We start from the raw sequence: 23392 nt of genomic DNA on the forward strand, positions 1-23392 counted from the left end.
TGCAAAACCTAGAAGAACAAAATGTCCCTTTGGGTCATGAGCAATTTATGGTAAAGCGACACAAAATGGTGAGTTTCTGAGAGGGAATTAGTTTGTACCCCACCAATAACTGTTTCAAACCAGATGCCTGTGCTGCAATATATCACAGTCAGAGTATCTATAGTAGCTACTACCATCTCTGAATTCCAAAATTTACTGCAGTTCTGTGATACTTGGTTCTATGGTTACCTATAAATTATTCCCTGGTATGTGACCCTTTTTCAGCACCATGGAGAGTAGGAGGTCCTGACTTTTCTGTGACTTCTAGATCAGGTTTTTTAAAATTCTAGTCGAAACCATGTTAACATTTAAAACATATATAATATCACTAATGGCATGTAGACGTGCATAAGAGAATCCAAAGACATGCAACAAGACTGACAGAATTTTAGAAGGCCAGACCTATAAGGAAATTTTGAACAAACTGAATTTGTTTAAGGTTGAAAATGAAAGGTAACGTGATTATTCTTTGAATAGAAAGCAAATGTGTACAGAAGAGAGTAAGGTACTGTTCACCACATCTAGCAGGTGTAAGGCAAGAAAAAACAGCTTAATCTGCACTAAGTAAGTTTTAGATCAAATATTAACAAAAATATTCTAAGTACAGGAGGAGTTACATTGTGTGGCAGAGATTGCAGAATGATTTTTTATTTTATTTTATCTTATTTTTAAAGCGTTGGGGTGGAAATACGTATGTTCTAACTATATTAGATATTACCTAATAGTAGGATGATATAGGTCACAGGTCTCTTTTAATTCTAAACTATTATGACTGGGAGTCTACTTCTGGGCAGTCCAAACTCATGTATTTAAAAATAGCTGGAATTCCAAAGCATGTTCATTATTTACCATATTACAATCATATTTATAGACTGGTATTCAAGTTACCTACCCAAAATGGAATCACTCAGACTCACCTGTCACTTTATAATGAAAGGAAAGTGAAAGGAAACAAATTCGGAAAATATCAATAATAAAAGAAATAACACCACAGGATGCATCCAAAAAAATCTTCTGAAAACAAAGAGACCACAATGCTAGGATATGGCCACATTTAGATTCTGAAATCTAGGTATTTACTGAAATTCACCCATACATACGGATATTGCATATGTTATCCCAATTTTCTACTTTTTCTTCCTTTGTATATTAAATAAAGAATATTTAATACATATGAAAACATTTATCAAACTTAAAATATACCACCTCATTGCAAGATCACACATCTTCAAGCCATTTATACCATTTGCTACACCATATTCAGCATAACCTATTTGGAGCTGCGTAGAGAGCAACTAGTAAGAGTGAAAAACAGTAACTAGCAGCCCTAATAGAATCCCAGAGAGGTAACATCAAATTAGTTCTAATGAGTGATTTACATGCTGATTGACTAGTTTTATAACAGTAATAAATGAAAACAGGTATTACTTTCCCCAAACATTCCTCAAAAAAATAATGATCAAAAAAAGAACCGTGTAAAACAGGTAATCACTTGTTAATTGATCCGCTACCAGTACTGTATGAAACATGGGGCAATACATCTGCTACAGAGCCTTGAGAATATATGTTGGTTAAGCTCTACCTTGGGATAAGCTGCAAAGATGAGCACCCAAATATTTATTACAGGAACAGAAAGTGTTGACAGCTCATTAGTGAGATAAATATACACTCTCTGTGAACCTAGAGATACCTGCACACACTTCAAGATCTGTGAATATGATAAAGACCCCATCGCAGTGTCTGCTGTGGAAAGCTTTGTTCTTGCAAAGAGAAAAACAATATACACTATGAACTATAATTTCCTTCAACTGAAATATATCTCTGATGAGGATAGGCATGAATGTGTTCCGAGGCTGCAAATCATAACTTTCAGAAGGTTGGCCAAGTAGAGTATTTTTGTCCTCCCAGAGTTTGCTTTGTTTCCTTGAAGTTATTAAAGATCATTAAATTCCATTCTGCACATTGGCATGCATTTGCCTTTACTTTTCATTTCAAAAGACTCAGACCCCCTTCATTTCTGTGAAATGGCAGAAAAGCATGAAGAGCATCCTAGAAAGCAACATGTAAATGTTCATGCTGTATATTTGTACATCAATCTCTAGCATGCTTTTAAAGCTTTTTCACAAACACATCTGAGCATGGGATGCTAGAGAGGGAAGAAATACTGAGTGTTTTGTGTGCACGTCCGATGAGTTATTTTATTGTGTACTTGGCAAACAAGAATTGCAGAAGGCTTTTATGACTTCTAGCCTCTGCATTATACCTTTATTGAGTGACTGTGCAGAAATAGCATCTAGAGGTTTTGTTCAGGGAATGATATCTGAACAAACAAAAAACATGCAGCATGAGAATGCACTGGAATTTGAAAGAGGGTGGAGAAATTAAAGACAAATACCTCAGATGATTCAACCAACTCAGCCATTCTACATTCTCTAAGCACACCAAACTAGAGCACATTAATCAATCAGTGAACAGGTGAAGATGATGCCCTGAATAAATTTCTAGCCAGAATTGATGACCATAGAGGAATTTGATTTTATGGTCTATATTAGCAATAATAAATGATTTCAGCTTTCAGTGAAATATTGTAGACTTCAGTTGTCTATCATTAACTTTGTTTTCAATTAGATGAACTTTACAGTTTGAGCTGGAATACAGAAAAAGGCTGTCAGATGCTGAATCTGATTTAAAGCAAACACGATAGAGAAGAAATGTTCACAAGGAAAATACTACTTTCACTTTTTGTACCAGTCTTAGCTGGAACTGACTGGAAAGAGGGTAAAAGGAATGGAATTGCATGGAAACAATTGTGATGGTGCCAAAAAATAGAGGAGGAAGAACCTACGGCTTGAGTTGCACCAGTGCAACTGGTGTCAAAGAACCATGCTGTCACTACATGGCTGGTGACAGAGCTACCTGATCTTGATGCACTGCAGAAATCAGTAATACAAAGAAGGACATATAAAGCAAAGGAAAAAAAAAATCAACCTTTGTGAGGCCTAAGGGAAAAAAAAAAAAAAAGATTCTGAGCAAGGAATATTAATGATGAACCTAATTTTTTAGTTGTCAGACTGGGACAAATTCGCAGGGCCTCTGAAGCCCTACTCAGTATCTAAGGATATTGTAGGAAAGAAATCCATTTGATCTGAGGCCATTCTTTACAGTTTGCCCTTGCTTTTGGAAGCAGAAGACACCACACCTTCTTGGAGACTTCAGTTCAAAAATATTCAGCATAGCTGTAGTCCCAGTTACATAAGTAATGGGGAAAGGAAAGATGTCTTAATGAGAGCCTGAAAATGCTTTCAGTGACACATCAATGCATATTGAAGTGCATTTCTATTAAACGGCAATTTCAGAAATTGAGGCTAGGTATTTAGTTCTCCATTAACAGAAACTTCTCCTTTCTTTGACAATTAGCTCTGTACCAAGGTTTCACTTTTACTCCGTCCCTCAACGACACTGGTGAGAGAACTGTACTCTTGCCACCCATGGCTATTTCTGCCACCCCCATTATTATTCTTTTGGTCTTTTTCCATTATGTTGAGTAATGCATAGACCAGAAGGATGCATGTGGTGTGATGAGACTAGTGCTCTGTATGGGTAGTACTTTATTAATACTTTTTATATATAACCTTTTTTTCTCCTTTTCACAGACTTCCACATAAAGCCCCCCAAATTGCCGGCTGCAGCTAAAGCTCAATTACTTTGAAAATAAGAGCAAAATCTATATAGACTTTGACAACACATGTATTTTACAGACTTGTGTAGATACCTGCATATTTTACTCTGCAGTTTATAGAAAATGAGATTAACTATGTCTAATCTTGGATAACATTAGCTGTTTTTTAGAATGTACTATATGTACACTATAGTATACCAAGCTAACATTTTTTCTTTACTGTGCCTTTCAAACCCTTAATCAATGAATGAAAATATTCCAGTTTCCAGTTCTTCTTTTTATTTCCTTTTCAACATTAAGTGGTAAATGGCTAATCCAATCTGTCTAACAATCTGCAAGAAAATATTTTCATCTTCTCTGTTTCCGTAGAAGGAGCATATCAAATCAATATCTGAGTCTTTCCAAAACTCTACCAATGGAAAATGTACCCTATTCTTAATGGAGGAAGCTGAAACCAAAAGTAAGCAAGCTGAAGATGAATCAGAACTTTACATTTTTATGTAATAATCCTTCAGGGGAGATCTTTTATCTTTTACTGTAGAACAATAAATATAGAAGACAGGATGATACAATGAGCTAGTAAGGAAATTACTTAGTTTCCATGTTTTCAGAAGGGTTGAAAAAAAATGGATGCAAGTATTGGTGTGTCAATGTAAGCATAGGGAATCAAAAGTGAACAAATACATCAGTTGCATTTTCTTTATTTCAACATCAGTGAAGTTACCAAAAAGGAGACAGCATATGTTGAAAACCTTTATGTTTCTCTGTAATTTTTGATATTTTTAAGCCAATCATTAATATATATGACATGGAAAGGAAAGAAAAGAAATGAAGCAAAATAATTTTCCATGAAAATTATCCTACTAGAAATCTCATGTCTTGCAAGAAACATTCTCAGATTGGGTTTATCATGTAATACCTGATAAATACCCTCACCTGGACAGGCCTTACTGTGGTCAAGGTCTCCAGAGTACCTGTCTAGCCTTAATATCACAGTACTTCTATGCTGACAACGGTATGGATATTTGGTTGTACCATCTCTCATTCCTGTAACTACCTAAAGCCCAATTGTCCACAGCAAGCAATCAAACTTTGACTAAAATGAGTTGAGGTAAATTGAGGTTTGTCCTAACCTCAACCGTAAGTTGAGGTTTCTTCAAGTATGATGTTCATACCATCACATACAGTTACAACATTTTCAAAAAGGAGTGATTCTTATAAATAACATACTAATATTACAAATGGCAGTATTTCATAAATGTTCAACTACTTCTAATTATTATGTAAGCCGCAATGTAAATTAATTTTCTGACAGCAGTCGTGGAAAGAGCGGGGAGTAGAACAGTTGTTCATTTGCCATAGCACACTAGAGATCACGTTTGTCTACTCTTGAAGAAGCAGGTCTAGATTACCTCTGAATGTAGCATAATGGACTAGGCAGTCCATTTCAATCTAGCAATTTTCTATGATCCTTTGTTCAGAGTGGACCAGATGTCTGTTGTTTTGTTAAGAATTAACTGTGTAATTGTTTTAAAAAAATACGCAATACACCAAGGCCACATGTGTGGCACAGGTGCATTTTAACTGCTCTGCTGTAAGTTTCTTTAATTAATTACTAGGATTTTGGATGTTCAGGCAGTATGTTTGTTTACTTGTTGTTTTGAAGGCTGCATGCCTTTATTAAAAAGAAAAAGGAGAGGAAAAAAACAAAAGAAAAAGACTGAGGACTGCAATCACTCAAGCATTAGACTGAATACTTAATGCATTTTGACCTAGGACTTGATTACACACAAAATAAAATGAATTCTGAACATACATACAGAATTAGCAGGTAAAACAAAAGTTAAGTACTGATAGAGTTTGCTAATTTGATAACAGACCACAGAATAGCAGAGCTTTTCTGACTTATGCTTATTTAAATGTGTGCTGTTTTGTAGGAGGTGCTCTCAATCGTATAGCAGTAGTTTTTTCTTTAAAAAAAAAATAGAAAAATATCAAACCCAATAGATAGAATAGGAAAGGTCAAGGTAAGTATTAGAAAATTGACTTTCCAATGCAGACTGATATATTCAACTCATCTAAATGAATACATAAAACAACTGCTTACCGTAAAACAGAAACAATTCAATATCTCTTCCTCTTTTTCATACACTTTCTATAGATTTTCTCTGTTTAAATACACACAGATGTGTATTAACAAGCATTTAAGCTCTGTTGAACAGCAGTCTATGAGAGTATCCTCCTAGGTAACGGGGACAGCTTCTGTGCTTCCACCAAGAACCTGACCTTTCCCGAAGGAAAAAAAATCTACAAGAAAAGGCCTTAAACTGTCCAATAAGCTAGTGTAGACATTCATAAACATAATTAATTAAATATCAGAGAAGGGAGAATCTACTTCTCTGGAAGAGTAAGAAAGCTGAAACTCCAAACAGAATGGTAAGCACTCAAAAAAAAAAAAAAAAAGAAAAAGAGAAAAATACAGAAGATGAACAATCTCTTCTACATCAGACACAGTTCTCCAACAGCAGGGGAAAACCTTAACTCTCCCTTTTTTGTCTGTTTTGTTTTTTAACTTGTACTGCTGCTCACTGCTGTTCACTTCTATAGTCTATAAAGAAGTTGTAATTTGAATTGATTTAGGAGATGATGTTTAGGATTAGATGTTCCTCTTGAATCCCTAAATTGAATTTTCATCTGATGGGCTGACCTCAAGGAGCAGATCTGTGTCACTTTACTGTCATTTGTCTGCTGGACTGAACCTAAAAAAATAAAATTGTACACAACCTACAGAAGCAAAAACCAAAATCAGATTTGTTTTTTCCTAATACGTTACAAACTGTCTTCTTCCAGGCCTCAGTTCTTAAGAATTTATCTTTACAAAAAGAAAAGAAAAGGCTTGCATATACAATCTAATCTTGACTGCTGGATACTTTCCTTTGCTGCTCTACTGTCTTCTTAATTTGCATCTAATATCACAAAAAAGGTGAAAAAGTTTTACTATAATTTATATCAATTGTTTAAAGACACATTTGATGATTTTTAATCTGTTGAACTTACCCGTTTTATCCCTGAGAGCATGACATATAACTGAATGACAAACAAAGGAAGTTTCACAGCAACAAAAACTAAAAGCCATCAGAATCATTGGAAAGGCTTTTATGATATTCAGAAGACTGGATCAGATAACAAGCCATCAACAGAGCTAAGGATTACACACAACAGACAGGAGAAAAAGGCAAGTAGAAAAACACTCAGTAATTGAGATCTTGGATGGAGGAGAATGTAAGAGGAGGGTTGACAGTCCCCTGTATGTCTCAACCTCATTAAAATTTTCTTTGCAAATAGATGGTTGATGTTATACTAGTGTAAAGTGCATGTAGAATACTGCTTTTCTGATTTAACAATCTCTATTTTAAGCATAATTACAAAAGATGCAGACAAATAAGAATCAGGACCTGAGCTCTGGTGGATTTATTTTGGAAAGGAGGAGGGGAGTTTTAGAAAAAAAATTAACGTCATTTTTCAAATTAAAATAATAATCTTCAGGTTTCAATATTTCATCAAAATGGTCATCAAAGCAATGAGAGATCGGAGATCTCTGACAGAATTTTGTGTGGAGCTGATGAAAATACCTTTCAATGAAGAAAATGTTTTCTATTAAAGAAATATAGATTCATAGCATAGGTATGTCTGGGGAAAGGTGAAACATTTGTTAATAGTTCGAAAAAAAAATCAATTGCTTTGTTCTTTATTTGATTTGATATAATATTAATTGCAAAGTACTAATCCTAAAATATAACCTCCACACTTCAAATTTTGTATAGTTTGAAAATAAATATTCTGCTACTAGAAAACATTTTGGTTTCCAAGGAATTTTCAGGTGATCATTTTGAAGGATCTAAGCAGTGGCTTACGTTTCTGATTTTCACTTCCACATCTTAAAACATTTCTGAAGATTAGAAATTCCAGGTACATGGTTAGATAGATATAATCATATAAATAAGAGGGTCATGCGACTTATGAGGATCAATACAGCATCAAGAAATAAGCAAGGGCACTGATACACAACAGAATACAGTTCAGTTACGTATAAGTACCACTGTTTATTGTTCTTGAAAACTTTTGGGAAAACAAAGAACTAAATATAACCCATACCACACGTCCCTGATATATTCTGTTGCTCTTCCTTTAGATCTTCCTTAAGACCGCCTATATCAGAGACTATATTCTGCCTTTCATTAAGTGCTTGCTACATAAATTAATATATTATGACAATGGAAGTATCACTGTAACTCTGTGATTTGTTGCCCAGTGGTGGCTGTATCTTCCTTAATGGGCACTTCTGACTTGAGAAATAAATATACTACTGCAGCAGTGAACGGAAACGCAAGATGAACAGTAATAATATTGAAGAAATCATCCTAAAAGTAAAACTCTATCATCAGTCAACACCTTTTAACACAGCAGTTTTCTTATGTCTTCAGAAAATTATTGTTTTTATACACTGAGTGGCTTGCGTTTTTGCTACAGTGCGTTAACTTAATGCTACTTGGAGCCTGTACTTATCACAATAAAATTAGGTTCATATTTGACATTTTAAATGCCAGGCATGAAAGCAGGAATAATACGGATTAATACTTACCTTACGAACATTTGAACTTCAAACACACATAGCCATGTCAAAAGCGTATACCATGGAGTTCCTTAACTGTCATAATACAGTGTAATTTACTCTTCTAATTTACTTTGAATATTACGAAATCTGTCTATAAAATATGATCTCCAAAACAAAATGATGCTACAAAAATTGAATATTGTGTCTTGAAAAACTCACACAGAACTAACAGCATACAGTATTCAATAACACCTTCTTATATTGAATATATTCTTTGTGGGTTTAAGGACTAATAAGCAACATTTGCCTTCTTGATAAATACAATTACATTTTACATCTCTAATTCAGAAAGAGTTATATGAAGATACTCTTTGAAAAGAAAGCCTCCCTACCTCATTTGCAAATTCTGTTTTCTTTCACTAAGATCCCTTTCCTCATCCCTCCAAATATTGAAGCAAAACCAAATCCGGAAACAACTCCACCCAAATCTATTCTTCCACTTCCACTCTCTCTAAATCTCTCTAAAAGAGTGATTACACAGTAAACAAAAATTAAAATTGGAACTGAGATAGAGAAGCTTTTAGGCCTAAATGAAAGGAGCTGGAGATTTTATGAGGTCTGTTAGTGTTGAGGGTATTGTATTCAATTTCATGTGGACCACTCTGAGATTCAGTGCAAAGAAAAAAATCTAGGGAGACAGAAAGTGAAAATTATAATTATAGCAACCAACAACTGACATTCAAAATCCAGTAAATGTGGCAGGCATGCAGAGATTCCTGCAGTTGCTTGGGAAACCTCTCAAAGATACAAAATCTGTGAAAGTAGTTGCTGCCTGCAACCACCTTCTCCTGAGCTCCTCTCTGAAAGACAACAGCTCAGGCTACTTGCAGACTCCAGAATTCAGATTTGGCAGGTAGTGTCTTCTGCATGGGAAAAGTCTGGGCACTGACTGGACTCCCTGCCTCGTCAGCATGAAGAGTTGTGGTCCCTCACTCCTCTCTTCTTGTGACTGAAACTACAGGGAGCTGGAAGACAGAAGCCTCTGTCTTTCAAAAAAGCAAAGTATTCCCAGTTTACGCGATGAGGGGAACTTTGCTGTCTTGACAACACACATGCCAATTGAAAATCATTATAAAAAAAAAAAAAGTGAAAAAGGGAAGGAAAGGAAGAAAAAACAGAATAATTGGCACATATGGCTTACACAAACACTTCAGAGTCCCGCATCTTGTATCATTCATCTACCAATAGTTTCTTTTCTCCACACAACATTTCAAACAATACAGAATCTATTCAACACTTCCCTGTACATCCAATGAGAAATACTGGGAGTTATAAATTCATATACCTCCAGGGATTTTATTTATACCAATAAAAATCTGTCCTTCAGATTTTAAATGATTTGCACTTTTAAAGTGTGCACTTTTTAAATGATTTGACTATTATAAAAGGCATAGATTACTCTACAAGCTAACTATGTAAAGATAGATAAAGTCATTAAAGACACTGCAAAAAGCTCAACTCCAAGAAGAATTATTCTAGAAAATAGTTGAACTCAACCTGAGAACAACAGATCCTTCTAAATTATAACTAGCATTTAACACACTTACAGACCAAATCCACCATTGAGCTAGAATCCTTCATTCCCACTACGGTCAAATGGACTACTATGGACGAAGAAAGTCTGTGCATCTTAAAGCAGTGAGCAATTAATGTCTGGTAACAGTGCTGAAGAATCTGTGCAGGATTTTTGATTCCTGTTCAGAACCAAATGCCAATGTGCCCTGTATGCCTGGTGCTGGTTCTTCATTATTGCCATGAGGTTCAACAGCACCCCTGGTGTCTCAGTATCAGTGAATCCCTGCTGCATTACAGTGCCCCACTGTCCTGCCTGGACCCTGATCTCTTCTAAGGCAAACTGCTACAAAACTTGCTGTATGGATTCGAGGTGATTTCAGAGCTGCTCTGAATGACAACCTGCTGTCTAGCCCAATTCACAAAACAAATGTGAATCATTTCTACTCTCTTTTGGGTCTGATTACCGGCAAATGCGAAGGTGAAGTCCTGATTCAAAGAGTGCATTCTGGGAAGGAGAGATCATAATAGCAAAACCTGGAAAGATTAGCTACATTTTTTTACCTGAATAAGAACCAGTCAAATAGAGTAGGGGCCGTACTGAACAGTCTATAGCATGTATGAGATAAAAAACAAAAACAAAAACAAAACATTTATGGAAAAGAGAACAAAAAGGAAAATTCAATCAAAATTTCCTCTGATGACATTCCTCCAAATCTATACTACCGTGATTTCCTCTAACAAAAAACTACACAAAACCTATGGTCTTAGCACATTGCCTGGAAAGACTCCTGCACAGCAAAAGTCTTGCCCTTGCATAGCCCTAACTTTAAGAGCAGGTCTGCCTCTTCTCAGTGATTCTCACATTTTGCTTCTCTATCTAGAAAAGTCATCCTTTAGGAAGTGTTTTTTACTGTGCTATAGACTTTACCCTTCCGGCTATAATGAGAAAAAGAGTTTTTTGCCCAGCTTGATATTTCTACTTCATATTTCCAGTAACTTGAAACAGACATCAGAAATGCCACATAGACTCATACCATTCTCCTGAAAAATTTTAAACAAGTAATTAATTGAAAATAACCATGCTGCTTTCGTGGTTATGATTTATGATGGGATTTACTATATTAACTACATTTAACTGAGCTTCAGAACAAGAAAGTGTGTCCAATTTTTGAGGAAAATTACAATGATTAATACTATTGCTGGCTTTGGCTGGAGGCTTCTAGTTTTGCAAGAATAGTCTATTTTTCTGTTTATACTGAATGGAACCTTGTTTTGCAGCTGAATTTTGTTACTTTAAACAAAACTTTCTGCATAAACATGTCTTCTTCGTGCCTGTTGTGGTTTAACCCGGCCGGCAGCTAAACACCACACAGCCGTTCGCTCACCCTCCCCCCTCCCTCTCTGGGATGGGGGAGAGAAACGGGAAAGAGAAGCCGGTGAGTTGAGATAAAGACAGTTTATTAAGACAGGAATATAATAATAATAACAATAATAATAATAATAGTGATAATGATAATAATATTAATAATAATAATGTGTACGAAACAAGTGATGCACAATGCAATTGCTCACCACCCGCTGACCGATGCCCAGCCTATCCCCGAGCAGCCGGCCCCCCACCCCGGCCAGCCACCCCTATATATTGTTTAGCATGACGTCAGATGGTATGGAATACCCCTTTGGCCAGTTTGGGTCAGCTGTCCTGGGTCTGTCCCCTCCCAGCTCCTGCTGCACCCCTAGCCTGCTCGCTGGCAGGACAGAGCGAGAAGCTGAAAAGTCCTTGGCCTGGTGTAAACACTGCTCTGCAACAATTAAAACATCAGCATGTTATCAGCGCTCTTCTCATCCTAATCCAAAACATAGCACCCTACCAGCTACTATGAGGAAAAATTAACTCTGTCCTAACTGGAACCAGGACAGTGCCCACTCAGACAACAGCCAAAATCGTAAACAAAAATAGCAGCTCTTTAAACTGACCAGTATACTGAGGGTATCCAAGACAGCAAACACTCAGGCTAGCTGTCTACCAACAAATCTTCTAAAAGTATAAGACTAGGTTAAAGGTATAAAGTTAGGTACAGCAGAGGGAAAACGACAACAAAAAAGAATTAAAACAAACTTATTAACAGTCCCAATAGTTTCTCCTGTTGGTCACCCTCTGAACTTCTTGTGGTAGAGTCTAACATACGATGTACCCTGGCTCACACTTGCAATTGCTCTTCATCTGAAAGATCCTAAACCTCTTAAGAGTTATGAGAAAATCCTAAGAAAGCCTAGAGGAGCTGAGGATCATGTCCTTGGATCAGGGTGCTCTCATTTCCACAAATGCTTGTGCCAGCACAAGAACTTTCGGATGTTGAGACCTGTTAATACCCTAATGAACAGAGCTTACACGAGCTGCCAGTCCTGCTTTGTCATTTGTCTAGAAAACTCTCCAAAAGGTTAGACTCCTCCTTAGCTCACAGCACGTCCTTAATTTTGTGCTCTTCCTTTGCATCCTTATGGAACTAAAGGAACTAAACCAAAATACTGCATATTTTGATTTTCCTTTCATCTGCATTTTCTGGATGCTCAAGTCTCATGTCTGTATCTTTCCAAATTTATCACTGCTTGAAAAGGTGTTAGATAAAAAATCAAAATAATCAGGGATAGAGGAAGAAAATCTATAACTATCATTTCCACAAAATAATCACTTTATTTTTGCATGAAAATAAGAGCATTACTGTAGTCTTTATCATTTTGGTGATCTATTTCAGGAGCTGCAGGTGCACATGGCAGATGGAGGTATCCTGGTATACATTATGTCATGCTGTTTTTTTTTTTTAACAACAATATTAATATTTAAATACAGTTTTCCATCCATGTCACAGCCTTAGACAGGGGATCATTCTTAATAGGAAATGGCATTCTAAATCCTGGACATATCTGAGACAAACTTTTTTTTGGCATTCTAAATCCTGGACTTATCAAACATTTTTTTCCTGGGTAGTAAAGAGATTCCATCAGTAAACGTAAAATATGTTCAGGGTAACAGAACAATGTATCAGCAAATGGCCTGGTTCAAAGTATAAAAGGCCTTTTTCAAGAGTCTATCCTACCAATCATTTTCATTGACTGACTAGAAATTTCCTCCCTAAGTAGCAATAGGGACAAACTGGGAAGAACATCAGAAAAATGCTGAAGTAAATAATGGGGCACTGGCAAATGTAGATTGATTCTGCTCTTTGGCAACCAAATCACAGCAGGTTTTTGTAGGAAAAGATGGAAGAAGGAGATCAAACTTTCATTGGAAAGAGTTTGTGATTGAGAACTTCATTAATTAGTAATTAGGCCCTTTATAATATCAGCCGGATCTATTTCTCCCTCCCCAACTCCTTCCCTCTCTCCCTTCCCTGCACACCAGCATGCCATGCAAACAAAAAAGCACAAAGCCAACACCGAAGTCCCTACCCGCTCTGAGACAGGGATAAGCAAATGGATATTGTAGTTTGCTGTCCTGATTACAATGATCTCTTCCACATTTTAGAGGCTACACTGCTCAACAGTTAAGTCCATGGAAAGGACAGAAAGTCCTTTTATTTTTTTTTTATTTTTTTATCTTTTCCATAGAACAGCAGTCTAACCATGAAAACAAACAATAAATAATAAGCAGACTGCTCCCAGAATCAGTTCAGAAACAAGTAATTTATGATTCTTTGCAGGTGCGCCTCAAACAGAGTGTGATACCATAAGGCAGCTAGAATTTCAAAGGTATTATCCTGAAACATTTAATGTTTAGCTTATGTATTTACGTTTGTTTTCTTTTTCCCTTCTACTGCTGTTCTTGTCAGAGATCTTTTAATGCTATTTTCCTAAAAGGGAAAAAGAACTGTGGAAATTCCTTTCAGAACCTTTGGCCTTAATCAGAGTCAATCACTCCCTCGTGAATAAACACCTTTCATTGCAGTGATTGAGTTGGCCTTAAATTCCTATACACTAATAGGAGACACGATCAGCAATACTTTACAGGCTGAGGCTTCTCAGATCTGAGTCTTAAGAAACATTCTTTAAAAACTTAAAAATTAATGCAACTGCTGTGTATGTTTTTAAATGTGCTGTGGGGGAAATCACTCAAGGACATCTGTCTTGCTCTGTTGATCGGCAGTGACAGTGGTAGCAGCCTGGGAAGCTTCCCAGGGAGGTTCCCACCTCCTAGCAGGCCAGGTCTCCTTCAGAGCAATAAAATCACACCCGTGAATGAAGACAGCTTCGTTTTCAAGTAGTTAGGGAAATACCTCAAGCTTCATGTCGGCAGGGACCCTACAGAGATGGTGCAAGATCTGAGGTTTGTTGCCTCAGCCTGCAGGTGCTACTTATCAAAGACTTGACTCATTCATGGTACCGGATGGCTCTTCAACAAATGCACAGCAGGGCCATGTACCTGGAGATGTTGTTGTTCCCAGAACTGCATAAGAAAACTGCATATCCCAAAATCTTCTCTCCATAGATTTGCAAAAATTAATGTTTGATGAGCTGACTGTTCACCAGGAAGTTGCCCTTAAGCTGGTAAAGTGCAGACAGCCTGGAGAGGTCTATGAAGAACATGAAGAGTTACACTTCAGATGAGATACTATTAAGTCTGATATATTTTCTGGAGAATAAGTGACAGGGAAAATGTGCAGAAAGGCTGGGAAGGCTGACAATAGGGAAAACAACACTGAAAATAGCAAGAAGGTGATGCGTATCCAAGATCCAAGAGAATCAATGCTTCTTAACAACCTGCACTACCTACCTCCCTGCTTTTACAGAGCTTTGTTTCCCATGTTTGGTGCAGCATTATTTGGCACATAATAATAATGTAAATTACTGACACTTCTTACTACCTGGCTGCTCAATACCGATTTTACAGAGGATGGAGCTAAAAACCTCACCAGGGGGAAATTGCTTCAGTGTTTCTGAATAGTAAAATATTCAGAAATCAGGAACTGAATGTGAAAAAGAAATATGCACTTTCTGCAGGTCCCCATTTTTGTGCTTACTGTTAGCAATGATCCTCTGAAAATAACTCAATGAATTAGAATGATGACCGTTCACTTATAAAGAAAGCTGTGGGATTTTATTATTATGGCAATACATTCATGCCACTGCAGGTATGCATGTATGTATCAGGACTTCTTTATTAGTTATCTTCTTAAGGATTTAAATTTAATGCACGTTTGTCGTTAAACTAAAGCAAAAATCTGCTTTGTGACAAACTTTGCTTTAAAAGCTTCTTATTGGGAACTCAATGATTTGATTCTAACTGAGAAAAATAAGATACATATTAATACTGGAGAATAAATATGAAGCCAGTGTTGAATGCTTTCTTATTCCCTTTCTGCCATCTCTAGATTTTCACATATTTAAATAATATCACTATTAGCCCAATAAATCCAGCATGAAAAATGCTCAGAACACTAGGCAACTATGTTAAGCGCTAGTTTGCATGCACTGGCTACCACTGGGGAGACAGAGCTATTAAAAATTATGAAGGAAGTGGGTATAATTTGTATACACACATCTAAATCCCTAATAAGTGGTCATGAACAAGGACTGAGGTATTTAAATTATTGCAAATTGCAATCAAATATTTAATCCATGATTAATTGCATATTATTATATCTTCAACACCTGAGTTCTAATTTAAAATTAAATTGAAAATAAATGTTTTCACCACTTTGGAATACAGTGTAGGACTCAATATTTGGTAGTCTAAGCATCTAGTCTAGTCAGATCCTGTAGAGAGTTGGCCTTTGTTGGCTACCCGTATTCTACATAATTAGGAATACCAACGCCACGGCATTACAGGATTCGGGGGGGACTACTTACAGAACACTTTTTTTTGTTTGTTTTCAACAGCCACCTGTATAGAGTTCCTACAAAATTCCACATGAAGGACAAAGAAAACTCCTGATTTTCATTGACTGGACAAAGTGGTAAGACACATATCTCCTACCTGGAGTTCATCAGTGCTGTATTAAGCCAGTAACATCAGATAGCAGTACCGAATCAAAATATATACACACATACATTGGATGTATAAATATACCATATATACTCTCTGTCTATAATATGTAATATATATGTACACAGTTATTGTGTGTCTATAATTTCCAGAGATGAAGGTATATGCACACATACATGTATTATACACACATGGACTCAGTGTCTCCCCTTGAACGCTTTATGCACTACATATACACGACATAAATAGTAAATACCAGTTGAATACAATACCGTAACATCTATGTGAGCAAGGAAATGCAGCAGACTGTGTGCTGCAAGCAAAGCCATGACTTTCTTTAAGAAAGAATTTGAATAAGTGTGCAAGTGTAGCCTGGCAAATAAAGATTTGCAATTCAAGAAAGGAATATGGACTAGAAGAATACTATGTTCAGAAGATGCTCAGGTTGTGCAGCAAGGGAGTGCAGCTACAGAAATGAGAAAGAAATATTCCTGCAGGTTTCATATTGAATTAGCCCTGTCACTGGAGAGGTAGGTCACCAAGAGGAAAGCTATTTGAGTATGGGAAAGAAAATCTAGCAATAATGACAGACTTGTTATGAAGTTAACCTAGGACTCCATGTAGTCCAAGACTGGCAAGCTGACTTCAGACGGGACACGAATAATAAGGCAGCATGTTACTTATGATAAGGAAATGCCTTTGGTCAGTACAGACAGATCATCTGTCTATTTAATGCTTTATCAAAAACTTTATCCTCTTCAAGTCCTTCCTGGCAATCAATGTCAATTAACACAAATTTAATAAGACGACTTCTGCTCTCAGTACGATGCCATAAGAGCAATGTAATTCCAGTAATTTCAATGTGATTTATACCAGCGTAAATGAGATGCGAACAAGCCTTAATATGTGCACATTTACGTGTATGTTCTTAAACCACAGCTTATGAAGTGCCCCAACACAGGTAACAAAGTTCCTATGGGGCACATTTGTGATCATAAGCTAGTCTTTTAATCTACGTTAGTCCAAATGATTAGCTTTTCAGGAAGAGCCTTGCAGGCAGACTCTAAAGAGGACAGTATAATGTAGTAGCTTTATTTATGAGTAAACTAAATATAGAGTTGGATTTGTAATTCCGAAAACAACTTGGTTTGGTTAAACTATCCAAACATGTCTAATAAAATAAAAGAAAAATAAATTAATGGGGATAATACGATAGTGATGGTAGCGTGGCAAAGGTCACCTAACTGGAGATTCTGAAGATGATATGCTTACAAAGTAGATAACCCAGAAATCCAAAATTTTGGTAATGGGGGTGGGGTGGGTGGGAAGGTGTTAAATGAAAAAAAAATATAGAAATCCCTGAGAAACGTCATTCATCTTCTTTCAATACAAATATATTTACTTCAAAAATTTAAAAATTGATGTAAAAAGAAAAGGCTTCTGTTTTAAGCCCTTATTTTAGATACTCTAAGTTCAGTTAAATTTCTTTATTACATTTGTATTGTTTTCATCAGTATACCATAATCTCTCTGGCAAAACCTGTGTTCAGTACATAAAATAGAAAAAATCCTCTATCTTATAGGAAAGCTATTCCACTTTGGGTTGTTCAAGTAAAAGAAGCGAAACATAAAAGTATCCTTATTTGATGGATATTATTCAAGATTCCAAATGAAGGTTGTAAGATGTAGAATCTGGAAGAAAGATCATAATTGTGGAAGAATAATGCACTCTGGAGGTAGGTCCTTATTCTAGCAGCACAAGCCATAATGTTATGTTCTCGTCTGAACATTACATTCTCAACCTGAAGCAGCAATTGCTACCTACACCAAGAAAAAATAGTGCAAGAAGAAAACAGTACAACAGAAAGGAACACTTTGTACAGCTCTGCTTGTTAAAACAATAGACTTGGATGTAAGAATATCATAATAGCAACAGTGGCAATCCTGAAGATAAAAATACAAATACAATCTAGAAGCCTAACAACAGGAACTCCAATCACCTCTCCATACCCTACACCCCCCAAAAAAGACTGCAAGTAGTGATACGAAACAACCCAAACAACTCCAAAACATCAAAAAGATGGCAGAAGAAGGAATGGAATGAAAATGGGAGATTGTAAGAAGTCATTAAAGCTAACTACCTAGGAATGCAAACACTAAATAAAAGTGACCAAAACAATGCAATGTTTACTAGGCAGTTGAGATATTCAAATATAGTGCCAGGAAGCAGATAAATTTATGGAAAAGTATATGCATGAACAAATACATTTGAATTAGCTGTTTTTTAAGTAATTTTTTTTTTTTTTTCAAAAGAAAGAGTAGGAGCATAGCAAAAAGCGCAAATGCAGATAGGAATAACAAACTGCTGGAAACAATAATGAATCAGGAAGATAGAAAAATTATCCAAAGAAATGAAGAAAAAGAAGTAAAAAGTTATGGTAAGAAAACAAAATATGCAAATTTAACAGTACTCTGTGAAATGTGGTACAGAATTAGGATACCATCAGCAAAATTATAGCCCCGAACGTGCTTCATTAAGTGATGCCAATCTGTGAAAAAAGGTAGCTTAAACGTAACAGAAGAATTAGCAACATAAAAACAAATATAAAAAAAATATAGATGAACAGAATATATTTAAAAGAAAGATAAACTACTAAAATATAAAAGAAAGCAATGGTAGCAGCATGAAGGAATGCAAAATTAGGAAAAGCATGGACTACCATGACCTGTGACTGTTTTGCAAGGAAACAGCCTCAAGTTGCATCAGGGTAGGTTTGGAGTGGACGTTAGGAAGAGTTTCTTCATGAAGAGGGTGATCAAATATTGGAATGGGCTGCCCAGGGAAGTGGTGGAGTCCCCATTCCTGGAGGTATTTAAGAGACGTGACACTAAGGGACATGGTTTGGTGATGGGACACAATAGGTGAGGTTGATGGCTGGACTTGGTAACCTTGAAGGTCTTTTCCAGCCTAGATGATTCAGTGATCGATGTTCAGTTTCTGAATAGGCATTTACATACAGCTTCTAGTTGTATGTATATCATCCATGCACCTGTTGGATGATGCTTAACTGAATTCAGTTCCTTTCTACATGTCCTCTGCATTGTTCACTGCAGCTGCTGGAAGCTGAGCAAGATGGTGTGAAAAAGGCTAGTAGCACTGTTAAATCAATTGAATTCCCTCTTGTAGTACTGAATACTGCTCCAAACTCTCCTCCAAATTGTGTATGCAATGCTGGGCAAGTCAATTAAAATCAAACATTTTTTCACAGTTGTTCACAAACTGTATGCAGTGCTTGTTCTTGAACTTTGGGTCACTGTGATGCAATTTGTTAGAAGCAACTACAGCTAAAACCAACAGGATGCTTGCTTTCAGAATGAAAATACAAAAGGATCGTGAAAATGCAAGCTCTAGGTCCCCCAAGTAATAGGTAGCTCCTTAGACAGTCTATGCATCCGTTCCCTAAGTACCCCAGAACTGTTAAGTGCAATGTGTTTGAAGCATTTGCATTTTGTATAGAGTGTTATAGAAGTGACAGAGGAAAAATAAGACGCTGTTTCATGTAGACTTTGCATACAGTATTGAGTGTGAATCATACAACTGATAGCAAAATGAGTGAGACACTAAATGAAAAAGAGGGTATGCAAAAAAGTGAATGTGACAGCATCCTTAAAAACAATGGCCTATCATGTACGTACAACCAAAATAAAGATGAAAGAACAACCATCATGCTTCTATCTTATTACTTAGGATCACTTGGCTTTCCAGCTTTGACACTTACACATTTCTGGAAGTACTAACTTCATAGAAGACTAAATCTGATTAAAACAGAGAAATTCTAGAAGGAAAACCCCCTTTATCTCCCTCCCCTCTGTTGTTCTGTTAGCAATTTGAAGGCTCAGAGATTTTCAACTAAGAGCCCAAACTATGATTACATTGGTAAATGGTAACAGTAACAGCCAGGAACCCACTAACAATCCTAAGAGAGAGAAGATACATTTTTTTTTTTTTCTCTAAAGAAATGAAAACTTATTTGTTGCATAACAAAGAACTGTCAAGACTCAGTAATTCTTGGGTTCTTCCTAAGCCATGGATTAAGTGATTATTAAAGCCATCACCTTTCTTTCCTCATGGCAAAGACAACGGGGGGCTTCCAGAAAGTAAGAACTATTAGCATAAATCCCAACACACAGGCTCTTTCCCTTAGTATTCCTTAATAAAATATACAATAAATTGAAGAACGTGTGTTATGAAGATCCTGGCAAAACTTCTCTCTTGATGGCAATATATTTTAGTGGAAAACAAATGCTTCAGGCAGGATTTCACTGAAGCTAAAGTTCAGGTGCTTAACACTTCTATTCTTACTCAGAGACCAGACTACCCAAAGGGCTTAATCTTTTAACAGTTAAAGTAAAAAAAGTTTAAAAGATAAGCATACCTGATCCACTGACAGTACCGCTAGTCCTATCTATGATCAGCAAATTTTACAAAGAGCTCAACTCCCATTTACAAGCATAAATGAAATAGCCAGATGCCCAGAATTACCTAGTATTCATCAACTTTCTTTGGCTGCCATGCTGAAATATTGGACAGTGAACATCTCAGAGTGATGAGATTCTATTCATGGCTGCATAAATCTATGAAGAAAGTAAATTAATTTAAATTTACACAGCTGTAACAGAGTAAAGAGAAACAAGATTACAGCCTTTCAAAGAAAGAATGAAATTAAATACAGTCTGAGACAGGCATCTGAGGAACACATCAAAGAAAGAGGTTGTATAGCAACACTAATGGGAAAGCATTAGATGGTTAAAAAAAAAAAAAAACTAGACTGTATAAAGAACTTGCTAAGTTACAAAAACAGTGCAGACATTCCAGTGAATGTTCAGGGACTAGCTTCACATACATAGGTGTTGCTAAGTGATTTTCTTTTTGTTCCACAGCGAACTGAAAAAGATAAAATATTTAAAGTGCTCATCGATTCACTGATGGTTTAGCATTAACCAAGCTGTCCCACATGCAATAAACCAAACAGTCTCCCTCTGGGTCAGCAAAAGAAACAAGTAAGAAAAACAATACAAATAATGAAAAATAGAGAAGGACTGTTCCGGTGGCATTAAGAGAAAGAGGGAAGCATCAGAGAATCACTGAGATCATCTCACTACATAATACTTACCTGGTATTTGCTCTGTTTAGAAAGTTATGCTCTAGTGGAGAAGACCAGGACTTTTGTGTAACCAAGCTATGGCTCTCAGGGATGTGTACTTTAACATTTCTGAAGATCCTCCTGTTTAGTTACCACAATAACCTCTATTCTTAAAAATTCTAGTATACCTGCAGTCTAAAGTTTCAGTTGTCTGTCTGTTCTATGCTGCTGCAATCTACCACTTTTCCACACGCAAGTACTCTTTACTAGCAGTGGACTTCTTTTTAAGGTTATTTTATTAAGATGCTTGCTTTGTTACAGACACCAATACCTTATGTGATCATAAAAATAACTACTTTGAAGACTGATGCTTTATTACTTTTCTCCGTTTTTCTTTAATAAACTCTTTACTAAATGAAGAGCTCTACTAAATTTTTAGATGATACAAACAATGGCCCTTTCGAACTATTTTTTGATTGATTCAGTGTTCTGTTATCAAAACATAAACACCGGTTACCTTGATCTTTACGATGAAGCAGAACAAGCATTCAATCCTTTAACTTCCAATCTAAAATAAACCCATAAAAATATTAAATACACAAGTATCACATCAAGTATCTTTTTTTTTCTTTCTTTTCTTCCAAGTCTAATCTTCAAGCATTATTATTATTACTTTAGTAAATCATATCATTTATCCCAAAAGCCAAGTTCATGCTCCAAAATAAGTTCTTGGAATGGTGGGGGATAAAAAAGCTGGCAGTCTCTACTTGAATCTTCAACAGGCAAGAGCTCCACAGTAAAATTTCCAACTGGAGACTCTTACTCATTGCCTTCCTCCTGTGTGGGGCTGGCAGCTGCATAACTTAGAAAGGATCTATAAAGCAGAGAAATCAGAATATTTTCTTGGAATAAAGTTGATAGCATTATTAACAAGCTTGTTAAGTGTGTTTTCTGTAGCCACTGCCAAATCAATGTGCAGTAGAGTCATGACTATAATCAATTTCTTGCAGTTAACAACAAATCCTGAATGAATCGGAACAACACAGTCCATTAAATTCCTAATTATACATATGTACATATATTTAAATAGATCTACATCTAGCCTGTATTTTCACTGTATTAAAGTGGAGGATGAGACTAAGTGACGTTAGGACTGTACATTAGCCCTGCTCACAGGTTAGTACGGTTGGTTTAGAAATGCTGAAGTGTTTCTTCTTTTACGACCTCTGATGCTCAGACATCCTTTGCTATTAAATATGCAGCTCTGTCAAGTCTGTGACACGTAACTCAGGTTGATACATGATAAAAATCACAGGGTGAAATTGGGAGTTCTTGCCTATCTTGCCTACAATAAATATGGGAATTGGCTCTTCTAGCTGATGTATGCATTGGTCTGCCCTACAGAACATTACTGAATTGGATTAACACCATCACTGAATGCGAGAAAACATGATGGTTTACTATCGACGCAGAAAAGATATGTTTCTAATGGAAAAATATACCCTGCGCTTTACTATTCTTATAAGACACTCTTCTAAGAGTGTCTCTGATTACAGCTACATTAAAAAATCCAAGTTAACTCTCTTCTCCTCACCCAGCTTATGGAAGTGTTTACTTTGCTTTTATGTATTTACATATATCCCATTCTCCTTGTTTCTGTGATAAAACTTTCATAGACAATAAATTATAAATCACATTTATGTATAATTTATTATTTTAAATACATATTTTATCTTTTAGCTTTTCAAACAGGAACTTTTTAGCTTTGTTCCTTTAAGGTCTCAATAGTTTGAAAAAGTCATGAATAAAGCATGCTTCAAGATGCATTTACATTTTTATAGGGTGTGCTGTAACAGTATAGATTTTGTTCTTTAGATGTACACTCTTGGGTCAACATGATTGTCTTAGGAATAAACTTTACAGAAGTCTCTGGGAACATCATAACCATACTCTTTCATTATTTCTCAGCACTGTGGACACCTCCCTACCAGACCTGCCTTTCTTTGGTCAGAAAATTACGATGCTTTCCAGACAGATTCACACACACATCTATGTCGGTACCTGTCAAATACCTCCCATACTGATTTCTGTATTGGAGCCAGGCAGGATTTATTTATTTTCCAACACTGAAGTCTTAATTCTATCACAGAATAACTCAGAGTTGCTCTGAAGATGAATTAGTTTATAAAGTATCTTTCCTACTTAAAAGACCAAATTATGTTTTTATTCATTATAAAATGAAAGACATTTATTTATCTCAAAATTATCTAGATTTACACATGAATTTTAGATTAGAATTTTATTATATTATCTTACATTCCCCAAACATCTCTCACAGCAAAATGCAGGTGGTCTATT

The sequence above is a fragment of the Anser brachyrhynchus genome (assembly GCF_964034855.1).
Source record: "Anser brachyrhynchus genome assembly, chromosome: 1".
Classification (NCBI taxonomy): domain Eukaryota; kingdom Metazoa; phylum Chordata; class Aves; order Anseriformes; family Anatidae; genus Anser; species Anser brachyrhynchus.